Here is a 19,352-nt window from a genome sequence, read left to right on the forward strand (position 1 = left end):
TCGCTATAATAAAGAAAAATAATTCTGTCCATCAGGAAATTGATTTTCTCAGATAATCTCTGAGATTTGAGAAGTATGTGTAGCCAGATGAGCTGAATTATTTAATGAAGACTGTCAAGCAACTACCACAATGATCACTAGTTGCTTTTTGGACTCCAAGCACATTCTTTGCTAGTGTCCAGAAATTCTGCAGATATTATCTTTAACATTAAATACTTTCCCCTTAAATCAAAGAAAATGTAATCAGTCTTATTCATCACACAATCTTCAGGACTGTTCTCTCCTCTGACAAATGGAACTGTAGAGCTAATTTGGTTTTGAGACCTACATAGGTGTAGTCACATAAAGGAACAAGACTGAGTAAACCTTGAAAATCTAGCTGTTAGAGTTGGTAAAAAAAAAAATCATGATTTAAAAAAGTAGACAAATTGCTTTTTTGGCCCTAAAATAAAATTATGAAAAATGGAAAACAAAAATTAGTCTTAGTTTGGTTCATTGTTCTTCCTGTTCCCCCCTTTTGCCCCTTCAATCTTCCACACCAATATTTTTCAAAATCAGTTTTTTTGACAAACATTTTTGTAGAAAATTCCAAATAAATAAAAAAATTATCCTTTTTCAAAACCTGGGAAATGAAAATGATTAAAATTTGACATGATTTCCTCTCCGTCCATTTTCAGCCAACTCTATTTATCCTATACTGTTGGGCCAAAAGCCTCTCCACAGGGGAGTCATGAATGCACGTTCTGTGAGGGCCTTAGAGCGCATCCCTCTTCCATCCACCAAAAGTAGAAGACTGGTCTTTGGTAAAGTAGAGATGATGCACCTAAGCAAACCAATGTAGGCATAGACTGGTTCATATCATTCTGATTGCCCAACAGAGGGCAAAATATTCCATCTTGAGATGCACATGTATACATTTCCATGCTGTGGGTGACTGAATTATTTTAGGAACCATGGTCCAAATTCGCTTCTCATTTCAATTGGTGCACCTCAGTTGGAATCAGTGGGGCTGCACTGGTGTAACTGAAAAAGGATAACTTGGATGTAGATGCATTTGGACATAGTTAACAAGTTACATTTATTTATACTTGAGTGTCTAGTATAAATGCTTATAGGATGTAAATTTAAAAATCACTTTCTATGCATATTTGAGCATACAAGCAAGTGTAAGGCTGACAGAAGGTGGGATTGAACCTGGGACCTCTGGAGCTTAGTAGATGAGCCGCTATGGCATGAGCTAAAAGACAACTGCCTGTTAGTTAAGGCTGTAGAACAGACTCATTAAAACCTCTCTTTCTCTTTCCCCACCCCACTGCTAGATGGGACAGAACACCACACCCAGAAGGTGTGTGGATTACACAAGCATTAATTAATTAATGCTAGTAAAATCCTGAGCCCATGAATATCTGTGAATATTATACATGAGGGGTGCAAATATGGTCTGAATGAATGAATGTATACTTTCAAATGAGAATTTGTGGTAAATCTATTGCAGTATTTTCCCCAGCTCTATTAAGAATGAATGTATTGTTCTTTTACTGTTTGCTGTTTTAGCCTGTGCTCATCATAATGAATTCTGTTGTAATTATGTTATGAGGAACAAGGGCCTGATCTTTCACCCACTGAAGACAATTGAATAGGTTATTGACTGTGCAACCTTAATTCAGCCCCCTTGTGCCTATGCATTATGATACAATCTTTAATTACATGAACAAATACTATTTTTTCCACCGGACCTCTGCTGCATTCACTGAATGAGTATTCATTTTTATATCCTCCTGTCTAGGGCTGGCTGGCCCTTTTAAGGGGACTTCGGGCTCAATCTATCCCTGACAGGCTTCTTTTAGGAAAATGATCCCATCTTTGCTTACCTGAAAGTAATTGACTGCATGGGTATTTGGTTTGGAAGCTAATTGGCTAACAAGCACCTAGACTTGCTAAAAAGGCTATCAGAGCTCAGCTGGAGCTGGCTGCTGAGGAAAGGAATGCAGGAACCATATAGGACTCTGCAATAGCCACAAACAGGCAGAAAGTGGTACTATTTGTCAAAAACTCCATTGGAAAAAGCACTGAAAGGAGTTGCTCTGTTAAAGGGGCCTGGAGGCAGATGAAGGTAGGGAGTAGCCTGGGGAAACAGTTGTGAGTCTGAATAAGTTGACTTTACTTGCTTGTTACAGGGTCCCTATCTGGAACCCAGAGTAGAGGGAGTGTCTGGTTTCCCTGACTGACTGTCAAGCACAAGAATGTAAAAGCTTCCTGATGAAAAAGGCGGGAGGAGACCTAGGATTATTAATTTAAGACCAGGGTGGTGAAGCCCTGGAATAAGGTCACTAGACTTCTGTTTTGGTAGACTCTTTATTACCCTAGAAGGGGTTGGGACTATAAAATGACCTGCCTGGAGGGCTGAGTTGTGAGAGGGAGGAAAACCACCCCAGGCTTAGAGCTAGAGTTGGAGAGGCAGCACCATGTCTAGCCATGAGGAGGTACACTGGTTGGTGAATGACCCCTCTACTTTCCCCATTCAATATGCAGCCATAGGTCTAATTTGCTGCCTACCAACAAAACCTTACCCTGAACACAAAATTATTCATTTTTTCTCCTGGAGTTTTCTGTGATGATCTCACCATAGTGGCTAAGTGCTTCACAAACATTAATGAGTTCTTTGTTAGAATGGGGGACATTATTATTTCCATTTCACAACTGGGGAATGGGCATAGAGATTAAGGCCAGACTTGTCAAGTGTTCACTAATTTTGGTTATCCAGTTGGAGACACCTAGGGCTAGTTTTTTCGGACTACTTGGCATATTTTATACCTCTTCATATATTCCAAGCCCAGCTCCAATCAGTTTCAGTTGCAGGTGATGATCTGGCCCTAGATGTCTCAGGCCAGGCATTCAGAAAATGAGGAACACATTATGATGCCTCTGCATTATTTTCCCTTTTAAGTGATGTGCTTGGCATCTTGTAGGAACTCTGTGGCAGAGGCAAGGATAGAGTCCAACTCTCCTAGGCAGTATTCAACTGCCTTAGCCATGAGAATGTCCTTTCTTTTCCTGTAGACCCCTGTCTCCTTCATTACATACCTTCCAACTTCTGCAACAAATGAGGCAGGAATCCTACAGATAATAATAGTCTCCTTTTCTAGACAAGATTGATTCAGTTCAAGAGCACTATGTAGCCTAACTTTAGAGTGCTTGACTTTGCAACCTTAATATTATTTTAATGTATTTTATGTAACTTCTATTTTTGTGTATTTAATAAAACCCCAAACTGTTCTGTGGCATCATAATGACCTCAAATTTGGGTCATCTGCAGGATTCACAGCACAGACCTCTACCTCTTGAGCACAGGGAGAAATTGGTAGCAGTAGTAGGGCCTGGTCCTCTAGGTCAGTGGTTCTCAAACTTAGTTGATCGTGCCCTACTTCTTTGTGTCTGTAGTAGTTTATACCCCCTCCTCTCCCTGCCACACAAGTACATATGCTGATATGAGGCAGCTGTGCTTCACTTGAATCAGTTTCGGCTTCTTTGTTTTTCACTTTTTTTTTCTGTTGCACAAATGAGGCAACGATCCATTGAAATAAGAACTAAAGCAAAACCGTGATTGTCGTCCATGCTTATAATTAAATATGCACACCATGTCATAGCAAACAGATTAATACACAGATTGCAACAACTTTGTATAACGCCATGCAAGCTTAACAGAAATCCATCAAAATGCACAGTGCCATCTGAGGACCTGATATATCTGTAGGAATCAGCTTTCCCCTTCAGTTATTCATTGCTGTGGATAAAATGTGCCCAGTAACCTACTTTTTTTTTTTCCTTACAGCATCTCATGTTCCCCTCTCCCTTCTCCCTGGAATACATTCTGTGCCCACCTCCCCCCACCTCCAGTTTGAGAACCTCTGCTCTAGATGGACCAGATGCTAGAAGGGAAATAGACATGCATATTGTTAATGGATTTCACTGCTTTTTGCTGACAATAGTGGAATATAGAAATATGGGACTCCTGGATTCAGTTCCAGGTTCTGTAGGACAGTGGTTCTCAACCAGGGGTATGTGTACCCCGGGGGATACTTAGAGATCTTCCAGGGGGCACATCAACTCATCTAGATAGTTGCCTAGTTTTACAACCAGTTGCATAAAAAGCACTAGCAAAGTCAGTACAAACTAAAATTTTGTACAGGCAATTACTTATTTATACTGCTCTGTAAAGTAGGTACTGAAATGTAAGTACAATATTTAAAATAAATCAATTGGAATATATAATTATATGGTAAACATGAGAACATAAGCAATTTTTTAGTAATACTGTGGCTTGCACGTTTGTATTTTTGTCTGATTTCGTAAGCAATTAGTTTTTAAATGTGGTGAAACTTTGGGTATGCAAGACAAATCACATTCTTGCAAGGGGTACAGTACTGGGGAAAAGTTGAGAACCATTGCTGTAGGAGAACATGTTCTAGTTGTTTATAGACCCAGCTGGTTCTGCCAGATCCTGACTCCAAACCCATCTTCTCCCATTCCTCACCTTCCTTCCTCTCTGCTCCTATATATGAATGACTTTTGCTGAGGCTTTCCAAAACAATTCAGTTTGAGCCAGAAACCCAACATGGGAAACTTCAGCCTGAATGGTTAAAGTTTGGCAAAGTTATAAGCAACTGAAAACAGGGTCTTATAACTGGAAATGTTGGGCAACCCTAACTCTAGGTGCTGCTCTCAGCTCCACTTATATCAGGGGTAGGCAACTAGGGGTGGCTCTAGGGATTTTGCCACCCCAAGCACGGGAGGTCCACCAAAGCCACGGGACCAGCGGACCCTCCTCAGGTAAGCCGTGGAAGGCAGCCTGCCTGCCGCCCTCGCGGCGCCGGCAGAGCGCCCCCCGTGGCTTGCTGCACCAAGCACGCGCTTGGTGTGCTGGGCCCTGGAGCCGCCCCTGTAGGCAACCTATGGCACGAGTGCCAAAGGCAGCACGTGAGCTGATTTTCAGTGGCACTCACACTGCCCGGGTCCTGGCCACCGGTCAGGGGGCTCTGCACTTTAATTTAATTTTATATGAAGCTTCTTAAACATTTTAAAAATCTTATTTACTTAACTAACCTATTGTTGTATGTAATGTATTATAGACTTCTAAAAATGTTAAAATGTATTACTGGCACATGAAACCTTAAATTAGAGTGAGTAAATGAAGACTCGGCACACCACTTCTGAAAGGTTGCCGACCCCTGACCTATATTATACATGAAGAACGTGAAGCTTTATTAATAAACTTGCAAGACAGAAATGACCAAATCTGACAGAAATTACAGAATCTTTGTGCAAAGCTTCATCTGGACTTCAGAATAACCGAGAGAGCAATGCAGTGTGTGTATATGTGATTTCCTCCCCTCCCTCCAAATTCTTGGAAGTAACTGCATTTATTTATGCTCAGGAAGTAACTTTTAACTGAAGTTCTTATTAAATAACATCACCTTCCTCAAAATGTGGCCATCTGTTCCCTGGGGTGGAATCCCAATTTGTGTGGTGTATTCATTCTGACACTGGAGATAGCAAAGTCCTCTGACTTCCCTACATACTGTTCTAAAACTGACAGAAAAGTAACATTTTTAGATAAAAGCTTCTAATGCTAACCTTGAAGACGTCTATTTTAAATGGAAGCATTGTCAATGTTTGCCTCTTTACATCTACAACTAACTTGATGGAACATCTGCAGTAGATCCTATGTGGTTATTGTCTCTGCAGTCTGCACAGGACTCTACAAAAAACGTATGGATTTTATACATCTCAGAGAATCAGGAGTGATTATTTTGTGATCACCAATATATTGGTAGAAACCAGTATATGATCAACTTTCAGAAGTATAAGACACCCCCACCCCCACCCCAATAGCCCTACTTAAAGTTTTAGAAGCTTAATCCCAGGTTCAGTTTTAAAATGTCTTTGTGTAGTATTCTGTGATACATGAGCTATATCCAAGCACAGTTTTTATGGCCATATATAAAACCTATAGCATCATATGCCTTCAGATAAATCCTTTTTTAAATTTTTATGGGGTGGTTTATCCTTACCATTGTAATGAATAAATAGACATTAGGTCAGACTCATGCTTACATGGCTCAGAAAAAAATAAAAATAAAAATAAAGCCCTGGATTTATATAGTGCGATGGGTGAACTGATTGATAAGTGATTCAATATGTTCGCTTTTTTGTTTTTACTCTGAAACATGAAAGGAAATGTTCAAGTCAGCCAAAGGCTCTAGAAGTCTTGTTGCAGTACTGCTTGCAATAGTTGTTCAGACAGACACACATCATTAAAACTATAAATTAATAAGGGATCATCATCATTATGTTCCCATTATGTCTGACGTTTAGGGCAGCAATGAAGCTCCTCCACTCCTGTCGGTTTCTGGCAAGTCTTTTAATGGTTCCCAGCTGTGCCCAAGGTTTTTTAGCTTGGCTTCCACAGCTCTTCGCCATGTTGTTTTCGGGTAGCCTCATTTTCGCTTGCCTTCAGGTGTCCATCTTCTTGCCACTCTGGTGTGAAAGTTCAAAATCCCAGAGACAGGAAAGATTTCTTCAGCTTTGCTTTTTTTTTTTTTAATTAAATGACATTTTGGCTGTGGCGATTGTAGGGGTAATTTTGCCCTTTGAGCTCCTTTTTAAAGACCCAAATAATAAACTTATTTATCATTATTCATGACCTAAAATGTACTCCCATTCATTCAAATTTCATAACTCCCAATTTTTAAAAATAAAAAGTAAATTTATTTTAACTTCCTAAAATGAAATAGGTAGAAGGCTAAACCCAAACAAAAACAAACCAAAAATTTTGAATCAGAACTCATTTTGTGCACTATTTAGCCTATGATACCATTCTTATTAGTGATACCTTTTGTCCTTTCTTTCTATTCTCTCTCCTATTGGGTTATTTATTTATTTACAAAAAAACCCACAATTTTTTGCATCTTATCATATAGGTAATTATACACTCTGAATGTACACTGTCTTTTAACCTACGCATATATAATGGCTAGCACAAGGTGACCCTAATTCAATTTGAGGCCTTTAATGGTGATTGTAATACTAGTAATAAATAATACTAGTATTCATAAAAAAATAGTTCTAGGTACTGAGAGAGATGATCACTTGATCAGTTCCAACAGTAATCTAGATTTAGAAATTGTGTCAAATTCTCTGCTAGTGTAACTGCATTGATTTCAAATGGCATTACTGCAGTAGAGAATTGGAACCTCCCTCCCCCAGATAATAGGCCAAACTCATGGTGGCAAAGTTTACAGATGATAAAAATAATATTTAAATCCAAAGCAGACTGTGAAGAGTTACAAAGGGATTTCACAAAACTGGGTGACTAGGCAACAAAATGGCAGATGAAATTCAATGTTGATAAAGGCAAAGTAATGTGTATTGGAAAACATAATCCCAAGTATACATACAAAATGATGGGGTCTAAATTAGCTGTTACCACTCTAGAAAGAGATCTTGGAGTCACTGTGGATAGTTCTCTGAAAACAGAGGCTCAGTGCGCAGCGACACTTAAAAATGCTAACTGTGTTAGGAACCATGAGAGAAAGTAGAGATAATAGGGCAGAAAATATCATAATGCCACTATATAAATCCATGGTATGCCCACACCTGGCATGCCGTTCTGGTCCTTCCCCACCCCCATATCAAAACAATATGCTAGAACTGGAAAAGATGCAAAGAAGGGCAATAAAACTGATTGGGGTATGGAACAGCTTCCATATGAGGATGGATTAAAAAGACTGGGACTGTTCAACTTGGCAAAGAGATAAATAAGGGGGAATCAGATAGTCCTCCTCCTCCTCCAGTCCAGTCTGTCTTGAAGCAGTTCCTCAGAAACTCCACAGCTAATCAAATCCTTCGGTATGCCATCCATCCATCCATCCAGTTGTGTGCCTTCAAACCTTTCTCCTACCCTCAAAACTTATTGTTTCCTATATATTCTTCTGCTCTTCATTTCACTTGGCCATACCGGTGCTTAATTTGTGCCGGGGCTTACCAGGGCTGAGCCCCAGTACCTCTAGGCTTGGCAGTTCATAGCTTCAGCACCTCTGGGCTTGCTGCGTCAGTTATGAAAGGTTTAAAAAATATTGCTCGAGCCCTGGCACCTCTTTCATTACAAATTAAGCAGTGGGCCAAACCAGCTAAGCTTGGATTCCCTCAGTTTTTCTATAATTATCACCTTCATGCTTCCCCTAATTCATTCATTCTGAACATGGTTCATCCTTGTAACTCTGATCATCTATCTTAACATTTTCATTTCCCCTCTATTCAAGTTCTGCTTCTATCTCTTTCTCAGTATCCAGCATTCAGAGCCATACAAAAGTGCAGGCCTAATTATCATCTTGTAGATCTTACTTTTCAATTTAATAGGCATTCTTCCCTCACAGATCACATTGCTCACTTCTCTCCATTTAGATAAGTGCCTCTTCTGTTCTGCTTATAAGTTTATCATTGAATTCACCATAACCCTGTTCTATTGAACCTAGGCACTTGAACATCTGTATCTTTAGTAGTGGCCAATTTTTTTCCCTCCTCCCCACAAGTTTAATCTCATTGTCGTCTTGTAAGGTATCATCAAATATACAGACCATATATTCTGTTTTATTTCTGCTGATTTTCATACCATTTCTTTCAAGTATCATCTCAATCTCTCTCTAAATCTTCTTCCACTTCCTTTTTTATTCTCCCCTTCATGCACTACATCATCTGCAAAAAGCATGTGATGTTTTCTGTAAATGCATTAAGCATCAATGTGAACACAAAGGGGCTTAGTGCTGAACCTTGATCGACTCCGACTCTTACTAGAAACTATTCCATTTCTCCACATGGCCTTTGAAGTGGTAACAGCACCCTTGTATGTGTCCAGGATGAGTCTGAGACTAGCCTTTAACTTCATTCTCATGCATCAGTGGATGTTTGTTTTAATACAAATTTTAAACAGAAAGTTCTATTTTTCTATCTATTGCATAGTCCTAAATATAGGATAAGCAATCAGGTGAGAAGCTAAATAGACCTTTATTGTAATGAACTGAAACTTACAGTAGTAGCTTCTCCTGCTGTCTCCTTAACTTTCCCAGGCATGGTGCTCCTTCCTTTACAGAGTTCTTCTGAATCTTCATTTGCACTGAACTCTGTTTCACTGGGCTTGTGATAGTCCCATAGTTAATTCATTTAAGGGGAAATGTTCCCCAGTCCATTGAAAGGCCAACTCACCTCTCCACACTCTCACAATGTCCTGTATCTCACTCATTCTTTTTTCCTCTCAGGTTTGTGTGCCCCATCGCGCTCGTACTTCGTAGAGTGCATTATTGGTCTGCCATAGGAGAGCCACCACGCCTGGCCATCCACAATGATCCAGTTTGGAATTATGCCTTCCATTTTAACTGTCCCTTTAAAAAAACATTAAATTTAATCCTTGATTTAAACTTGGCACTTTGCTATGAATGTCCCTATATTCTGCACTAAGGACCACCTCCTCAGTTGTATATTGCTGTAGCTCCATTGACTTTAATAGAGCTCTGATAGTTTACACCAGCTGGTGTAATGGACCTAAGACTCAAAATATGTCTTTATTCTTCTATGCTACCTGAATCATTAGATTTCACAAAACTGATATCTAGCTATATTTGGGCAGAAACTTCCCTCAACAGGATAGCATTGTGCAATCAAGAAAGGGTATTGTTTGAGAAGGAGGGAGATTTGATGGCCTTCCTTAGAAGCATCTGGCATCAGCCATTTTCAGAGCCAGAATATAAGACTATTGGTGTACCTCACTCCGGAGCACAATTATTGTCCTTGCCCTTTGCGTTCACAAGCCTGAAGGGACATGTAGAGATCCGGTGCTGTGGGAAGAGGGCCAGGTTACATTTGGTGATGAGTGCTCTAAGAATACCTCTTGATAGGTAGAAAGACTGAAGCACTCTTCTCCTCCCATTTACTCCAAATGGCCAATGGGGAAAACCAGTGGGAAGAGCAATTTTTTTTTTGCCTGTGGGAAGGGACAGGAACAGAAGGAGGTGGAATCCAGCACGATGGGACAAGGCAGGAGCACAGAGGAAGAAAGGGGCAAAGAAAGTTGCCAAATCTTCATAACCTCATTAAACAGTGCAACTGCTGCCCAGAAAATGGAGGATCCAGGAGGTTGCTCCTTCACATAAGCCTTCCCAGTTGCTGCCCCTTCCACACCCCTGTTCTTCTGCTCCTATTCCTACTTGTATAGCCAGCTGCTTGTCCTCTCCATTGTCTTTTCCTAGGAGCATCTATAGATCAGGGGAGCAGCTGCCACAAGGCCCATTTCCTTGGGCATGCTGCATCTCCAGGTAGCCACCAGAGTGCCAAGTAACTTTGAGGATGGAATAAGATCCCACAAGAATGGAGGTGAGGGAAAAGAAGGTTGTGTGGAGAAGGCTAAGGAACAATTAGCACCCCAAAAAGGAATTTGAAGAGATTTCTTCAGAGCCCAGTGTCTTCAGAGCCCCATCTACAATTTTTCCTAATACAATTATAGCAATGTAGTATCGCAGGACAAATATCCCGCCTGCTCTTCTATTGATTTTCATATTTATTTATTGTTTTGAATGCAGTAAGAGAAACAACCCGATAAAACAAAGTTGCTTTTACTACTGTGGTAATTACATTTAATACTGCACAGAAGGGAGAGGGTCACTCACCACTGAAATGCCACCACCTCTGGAGTGGCCTTTTTGTGCCAACACTGCTACACAACAATATAGTAGAAGAAATGGGAAGAATATCTTCTCCAGTTGCTCATCTAATCACATTAGACAGATTAGATAGACTTCATTTAAGACACATAACTGAATCTTTTGTGCAGCAAGACACAGTCCTATATTGGGAAGTGGTGCAAGTGGGTATGAGTGTGGAGATTTACAGCTAAAAACCGGAAGGCATTTTGTCTCAAGGAAGCTGAATGTTTCCATGAGTTTCTGCACATGTATAAAGAGCACACACACTGCTATGTGCCTTGTGGGTTGTAGCTTACTTTCTCAGGTAGGGAGACAGAGCCTATCTCCTCCCTGCTCCATGAGTTTAACTACAGTTGTTCCTTACCATAATATGTGACACATAATATAGAAAGCTCTTTATGCCCACACCTGCATTTCTGTTGAGGGCTAGCCACAGTCCAAAACAATGTGTATACAATTTATGGAAAGTGAAGCTATATTACTACTTATAAGAATCTAATCTTTCAGAAGGAACTAGCTTATTGCCAATTTCTTAATCCAGTGCTTGAGGCTCCTAAATAGACGGTGTTGCCTTCCTGCTAAAAAAAAAAAATAAAAAAAAAATTAAAGCAGTATAGTTCTATTTTCAGCTGGGAAAACCGATGTCAATTCATATTGCCAGTTCATCTAAAATATGTCACACTGCAGAAGTGAGACAAGGGTAAATGTCTGCACATGTTGTGGCCTGGGAAACTGTGATTCTGTATCATTATTTGTTTTTATGGTCAACTAAGTAGTCACTTTTACTTTTTTAAAACATAAATTTTAAGTGAGACAATGTTTTTAAAAAACCGAGAACCTATTAAATGAAACGAATGATAAAACTATAAGTGATAAACATGTACTAAGAATTTTAAATTAAGCTTATCCATGCAACAGTAGGCTAAAACTAAGCTAGCATATTTCAAACCATACAGAGAAACACAAATAATATACCAGTAATTTGGGCTAGCAAGAAAAATCAGTGATCTAATAGCAATCAAGACATTGGACATGATTCGTCTTTTAACTCCAATTTAACTCAATATACTAGAATTTACTTTACAGTTTACTACTTCTAATTTACACTGGTGTAAATGAGAGCAAAATCAGCCCCTAGTTTCTCTAGATTCATTTCTTCCTCAGTCAAAATCCACTGTGGTTCTGGGACCTATAAGACTGTACATTTTCATTAAACCATCCATGAAGTGTCAACGCAACCAAAAGAACTTGCAGTGTAAGGCTCTTACTTGGACAGAATACAGAAAAAGATTTAGGATGGGCAACAAACACATAAGGACTAAAATGTGGGGTTGGGGGGAGACGTAACTGACCTGCAGTCTTAAATAGAAAAAAACAAAACATGAATCTTGACCATACAGGAAGCAGAGTGTCTTCTTAGTAGTTGAGAAGAAGGAACTAGAGGTTAAAAGACTTGTTTTAGTCTTTAAAATAGAAAGGTGTAAAATTCCACCCTCTGAAGTAAATGGGAGTTTTGCCATTGATTTCAGTAGGGTAAGGATTTCACCTTCAATCTGTTGATACTGGGAGGTGTTGATAAGAAACCAGATGTCAAGAAAAACTGAAATAATGTGTTTGGGTTAGGAAGGAAGAAGATGTTAAAGGGTTTTGAATTTTGTAGTTTTTCTGTACTGAAATATTTACATAGTGCTTTTTTAATCAATTTTTTTTTCTGTGCTTAAGTCACACACAATGGCTAATTTGGGCATCATTTTATCAAGCTTTTTATTTAAAAGATGTTTTTGGGGAACCGCCATAGAGGAAAAGAGACAACACTAAAGTTCTTCCAGTGGGGAATTCTATAACCACACATTTTACAAATAGGACTGGATGCTGCTATGATAAATGGGACCCTGAGCACTGATATTGAATGCTAATATCATTGAACAAGTTCTTGGAGCCCTGTGTCTTGTGAGAGACTGAACATTAACTTCCATTGGCTCCCATGGAAATTGAGGGTATTCACTCCATGCCTCTTAGGAGGTCCTAGTGTCTTGCATGATAGGTCACAATGTGTTGCCAGTAACACTCAATTCTTAAAGGAGTTTTACAACAAACAAATAAGAATTCACTCCTATCTCTGCACCTTTTTTATGCTTCCCCTTAGGTATGTAACATCCTCCCTGCTGCCAAGCCATTATACGCTCCTCATTTGGGCCTTGATCCAGCAAAGCACTTCTGTCTATTTAGGTACTTGTATAGCCTTCACCACTGTAGTATGACATATCACAACTGTTGATGGATTTCAACATAACGATCAGCAACAGAGACATTCTGTATCTCCATTTTACAGGTGGGGAACTGAGACAAAGAGAGGCTAAGTGATTTGGCACATATTAAGCCTGTGACCAAACCAAATACTGAACTAGGTCTCCTGAGGACCGTCTAGTGCCCCAGCCCTTCAACCATCCTTTCTATGCCTGTGTAACTTGAAAGCAAATGACTAGTCCCATTTTATTCCTTAGTTAAATGAAGGGAGATGCAATTTACAGTTTTGCAGTGTTGTGCACCATATAACATTATGTGCATGGGATGTTATTTATTTCTTATTTAAATTTCTAAACTGCATGTTTTCTTAATGTTTTAAATCCCTTGAGCCTTCAGAGCACAAGCTTCTGCTTTTAGCCCCATGCCATATGCTGTGAGAGTGTATAAAAATGTTCCCTTATATTCCTTTGAGGAAATTAAAGACTTTTTTATTTGTACAAGTTGAATGGCCTGACTCACCTCTCAAGTTTTACCTGGTGTACCTCCGTTCATTTCAGTGGAGTTACTCCAAGTTTACACCAGTGTGAGATCAGATTCTTGCCCCAAATTCCTTAAATCTCTAAAATGTTTTGAAAATAAATATAGCATTTCATTTTGTTCTTTTTAAAGCTGCTGAGGAATTCCTTAAGCAAACTTTATTTATTTTTTTTAAACAAGCTTCCTCCACATACTTTATCTTAGACAGCCTGAAGTCTGTTAACATACAGTAGCTGCTATGTCAAGCAAAGTGCTGTAAATCAGTTATCATTTTACACAGTTTCCAGCACACTAAAGCCTGCCACATTAAGCCACACTTCCTACATCAATCATAGAATCATAGAATTCAAGATCAGAAGGGACCATTATGATCATCTAGTCTGACCTCCTGCAAGATGCAGGCCACATAAGCCGATCCACCCACTCCTGAACTAATTCTCTCCCTTGACTCTGCTGTTGAATGCTCCAAATCATGATTTAAAGACTTCAAGTAGCAGATAATTCACCAGCAAGCGACCCCTGCCCCATGCTTCGGAGGAAGGCGAAAAACCTCCAGGGCCACTGCCAATCTACCCTGGAGGAAAATTCCTTCCCGACCCCAAATATGGCGATCAGCTGAACCCCGAGCATGTGGGCAAGACTCTCCAGCCAGACCCTCTGGAAAAGGCTAATAATATCCCAACATTGACCCTTTGTACTAATTACCAATGTGGCATGTTATTGACCTATTGACTAAACCCATTTATCCTATCATACCATCCCCTCCATAAACTTATCCAGCTTAATCTTAAAGTCATGGAGGTCCTTCGCCTCCACCGTTTCCCTCGGTAGGCTGTTCCAGAATTGCTCTCCTCTGATGGTTAGAAACCTTCGTCTAATTTCAAGCCTAAATTTCCTGACTGACAATTTATATCCGTTTGTCCTCGTATCCACATTAGCACTGAGCTGAAATAATTCCTCTCCTTCCCTGGTATTTATCCCTCTGATATATTTAAAGAGTGCAATCATATCTCCTCTTATCCTTCTTTTGGTTAAGGAAAACAAACCGAGCTCCTCAAGTCTCCTTTCATACGACAGGCTTTCCATTCCTCGGATCATTCTAGTGGCCCTTCTTTGTACCCGTTCCAGTTTGAATTCATCCTTCTTAAACATGGGAGATCAAAACTGCACACAATACTCCAAATGAGGTCTCACCAACGCCTTATATAACGGGACTAGCACCTCCTTATCTCTACTAGAAATACCTCGCCTAATGCATCCCAAGACCGCATTAGCTTTTTTAACGGCCACATCACATTGCCTACTCATAGTCATCCTATGATCAACCAGGACTCCTAGGTCCTTCTCCTCCTCCGTTACTTCCAACTGGTGCATCCCCAGCTTATAACTAAAATTCTTGTTAGTCATCCCTAAATGCATAACCTTACACTTCTCATTATTGAATTTCATTCTGTTACTAATACTCCAGTTTACAAGGTCATCCAAATCTCCCTGGAGGATATCCCGATCCTTTTCCGAATTGGCAATACCTCCCAACTTGGTGTCATCCGCAAACTTTATCAGCCCACTCCTACTTTTGGTTCCGAGGTCAGCGATAAATAGATTAAATAAAATTGGACCCAAAACCGAACCTTGAGGAACTCCACTGGTAACCCCCCTCCAACCCGACAGATCACCCTTCAATACGACCCTCTGCAGTCTCCCCTTTAACCAGCTCCTTATCCACCTCTGGATTTTCATTTCGATCCCCATCTTTTCCAATTTAACCAGTAATTCCTCATGCGGTACCGTATCAAACACCTTACTGAAATCAAGATATATTAGATCCACCGCATTTCCCTTGTCTAAAAAATCTGTTCCTTTCTCAAAGTAGGAGATCAGGTTGGTTTGGCACGATCTACCTTTCGTAAAACCATGCTGTAATTTGTCCCAGTTGCCATCGGCCTCAAGGTCCGTAACCACTCTCTCCTTTAAAAATTTTTCCATGACTTTGCATACTACAGATGTTAAACTAACAGGCCTGTAGTTACCTGGGTCACTTTTTTTCCCCTTCTTGAATATAGGAACTATATTAGCTAATCTCCAGTCAAACGGTACAACCCCCGAGTTTAGAGATTTATTAAAAATCATCGCTAACGGGCTTGCAATTTCACTCGCCAATTCCCTTAATATTCTAGGATGAAGATTATCCGGGCCCCCTGATTTACTTCCGTTAAGCTGTTCAAGTTTGGCTTCTACCTCAGATACCGTAATGTCTACCCCCATATCTTCATTCCCGTCAGTCCCTCTACCACTATTCCTTAGCCCTTCATTAGCCTCATTAAAGACCGAGGCAAAATATTCGTTTAGATATTGTGCCATGCCAAGATTATCCCTAAATGCCATGCCAAGATTATCCCTAAAAGCCAAAAGCTCTTCTGTTTGGAAACAAAAACACAGTACTGTTCTCCTAGGCTTCAAGTGAACGACAATATTACCAGTGTAACACACATTCCATTTGAATTGATTGATATGGAAATATTATTATAAGGTAATTAGCAATCCTGGTGAGAAATATGAGAGGAATTAGACAAGGCAACCAGATGGCACCCACTACTGTCAGTTTACACTACGAAGCATATTTAATTTGCATTTTTCATATTACATCATAAAGTGCATCCTGTGGTACAAGGTGCCATTAGATCTTAGCCAGCATGTGTGTTAGCTGGAAATCTATTATCAGGATTGTCTGCCCTAAACAAACCTACATATAAAATTTGCAGTGTAGCAAACCCACTGAAATGCAAAGTAGAAGTGCTGAACTGCCACTGCTAAAGAAAAAAATAATAAAACAGAGCATTTCTAAGGAACTGAAGGGAATCAACAGACTCTTCTAAACGTATTGGCTTAAGATTCTCAGCTCTACCCATATTCACTGAGAACAAGGGAAGAAAGTGCTGTGGCTGCAAAGGAGCTGTCAGCGCAACAGCTCTGTTTTTCCATCAGTCCTGTGTCTCATATAGTTAAGCACTCTGTATATTTGTTGTTTCCTCTGTCCAGTATAACATTTTACAGGGCCGCCCAGAGGATTCAGGCGGCCTGGGGTCTTCGGCGGCGGGGGCCCCTGCTTTGGCGGCAGTTCGGCGGTGAGGGGTCCTTCCGCTCCGGGACCTGCCGCCGAAGTGCCCCGAAGACCCGCGGCGGGGCCCCCCCCGCCGCCGAATTACTGCCGAAGACCCGGCATTCAGTGGCGGGATCGGAGCGGAAGAAGCTCTGGGGGCCCGGGCCCCGTGAGAATTTTCCGGGGCCCCCGGAGCGAGTGAAGGACCCAGCTCCAGGGGCCCCGAAAAACTCTCGTGGGCCCCTGCAGGTCCCAGGGTCTGGGGCAAATTGCCCCCCTTGCCCCTCCCGGGCGGCCCTGATATTTTATACCCATATTCCTCAAGCTACTTCTGCTATAATGAGGATATAGTTTGAAATGCTTGTCCATAAGGTAAGCATTGTGTCCATTACAAATTGCATATTTTTCTTTGGAAGCATTTTCAGTTTGACCAGCACAACATAAGGCACACGGAGATATTGAGAAACTACATTCTCTATATTTCAATTAATGAAATGCTTCATTTCAAAAGGCGCTGTTACTCTTGTGGAGGTGTTTAAAAATTTCTTAATGCTAGAATCTGCCATCCTTATGTTATTTAGTGCTGATTTCCATGAGTAATCCTGTTGAAAACAATTATATTATTCAAGACAAGGTATTACCTCTATGTAAGAAAGATAGGCAGAAGCTGGCACATAGCAGAGCTCTGCTTGATGCAGAAGAAGGAGGGATTCTGAGAGCCAGCCCTGGCCTTGATGTCATTTAGAACTGCTGCCAGGGACTTTTAATTTATGCCACTGATTTATGCCACCCTAAACCAGTGGAGATTTGGTGTAGCTGAATTCTGAATCCCTCTTCCCATCCCACCATGCCCCTCCTTCCCCCTGTAGTCCATGGAGCTAGCTTGCTATATTATATTCAAGGATTCTTAATGTGGATTTCATGACCACCCAGTTTTTCCCTTAGTGCAAAATTGGTGGTAGTGGGTCCTGCGATTGTTCCACTATAGAAAAGAAGGTCTTGCTATGGAAAAGTTTGTGAAACAATGTTAATATGTTACTAGAAAATATGTATACAGGGGCATACTTGCTAGTTTTAATCATTTTTTAAAAGTTAGGAAATGCAATGATCACTAAACCAAAAGGAAATGCACAGGAAATTAGTTTAAATAAACAGCTTAAATTCAATGTTATCTACCAAGAGCACTATGCCATGTCACAGATAAGCCTGCATCTCATATTTGTAACGGGGATGCTGCTATGATTGCACCTAGCTAATAGGAAGGGACTATGGGTAAAATATAATAGAAAGGACGACCTACATTGTCTACAGAATTGAGCATGGTTTCTTTCTTTCTTTCCTTCTTTTCTCATACTGTATAATATGAAAAATTATCTTTGTCGTACTAAAAATTGAGCCTGATCCTGCTATCCTTACTCACTGAGTGGTACACTTTACTCCACAAATGGCCCTATTGAATTCTATTGGACTACTTGTGAAGCAATAGGCTATTTAACTTGAGTAAGGATGGCAAAACATTGCTGTGTTTCTGCATCTTATTATTATTTGACTAAAATTCCCTTGCAAGACAATAGCCAATTTTTAGCCCTCTGAAGCCAAGCAATCAAAGGGAGGGGGGAGAATAAGTATAACAAGTGATTACAAAAAAAACATTGCACATGATAGCAAGTGCATCCATCAGCTTGGAATATGAAATAACTTAAAAGCTGCTTGCTTACAAACATTTGTTTTTGAATTCCCCTCTTCTCTTTTGGCAAGACAAACCATGTGAAAGTTCTCCAAAAGAGCTTGGATTTATCTCCTCAAGAGTGACTCTGAAGTTTTATGTGAAGAATTGGAGCGGAGAAGATTTTCAAAACAGCGGCACAGAAGGTATACGCACAAATTCCCTTCCTTGTTAATGAGATTTGGCCCCATAATTACAGTGCACCACGGAAAGTGTTGCGATCAAGGCTGTGAGGTAAATCAAGTGAGGCTATAATTCCCGAAAGTAAAATAAATTAATAGAAGAGCTATTATATGAAATAAGTGTTATCAATCACAGTATAAATTTGAAGATTCCAGATTATGGAAACCAATTTACAGTACTTGAAAAGATTACTAATACAGTATTCCATTTTTTACCATCCATATATGATGACAATGTCTAGATCCAAATTTAAGATTTTGGAAAATACTATAGATTGTTTTCAGGTGACCTTCTAGTGTTTAAAAGTTACATTAATAAGCACTCATAACTTTGCAAGGAAGCTTTGTGAGCAAATTCATTTCTTCAGAAATCTTAGTCTCATTTCCATATAAATAAGATGGGAGATGTACTTTGACCAGCAATATAAAATTACTAGACATCACAATGTACCTGCCAAATCAAATGAGTTGTCAGAATGATGTATGAGTTCCACATGGATAACATTGTTGCATGGTGATAAATTCTCGGTTTCTTGTGGTTTTCAGGAGGAATCTATTAATTGCCATCAGGGCTGCATGACAATCCATTGTCCTTTTCATACTGTCCTACCGTTCGTCTGTGCAAGATCAGAAACTGGCACAGCAGGACACTTAAGTCAACCAACACTCAGAGTACAGAAGGTGTTGTAGACACCAACTACTGGTAGGAAAGCAAAGTTTTAATTAATAAGAATAAATTTATATTATAATAGTCCATGAGGCCACAACTGAGGTCTGGGTCCCAGGTGCTAGATGGTGTACATACA

General features: G+C 40.1%; 1 long non-coding RNA gene across 1 annotated transcript in view; it reads left to right on the plus strand.

Moving 5' to 3' along the window:
• The first annotated feature begins 1,975 nt into the window (after positions 1-1,975).
• LOC120406802 overlaps positions 1,976-19,352 on the plus strand; it is a 32,302-nt gene continuing 14,925 nt past the window's right edge. Inside the window, exons 1-2 of the long non-coding RNA XR_005599595.1 lie at positions 1,976-2,113; positions 18,397-18,510. This is a non-coding gene — a long non-coding RNA (uncharacterized LOC120406802). The remainder of the gene's footprint in view (positions 2,114-18,396; positions 18,511-19,352) is intronic.

This window comes from Mauremys reevesii, linkage group 5 (assembly GCF_016161935.1).
Source record: "Mauremys reevesii isolate NIE-2019 linkage group 5, ASM1616193v1, whole genome shotgun sequence".
Classification (NCBI taxonomy): Eukaryota; Metazoa; Chordata; order Testudines; family Geoemydidae; genus Mauremys; species Mauremys reevesii.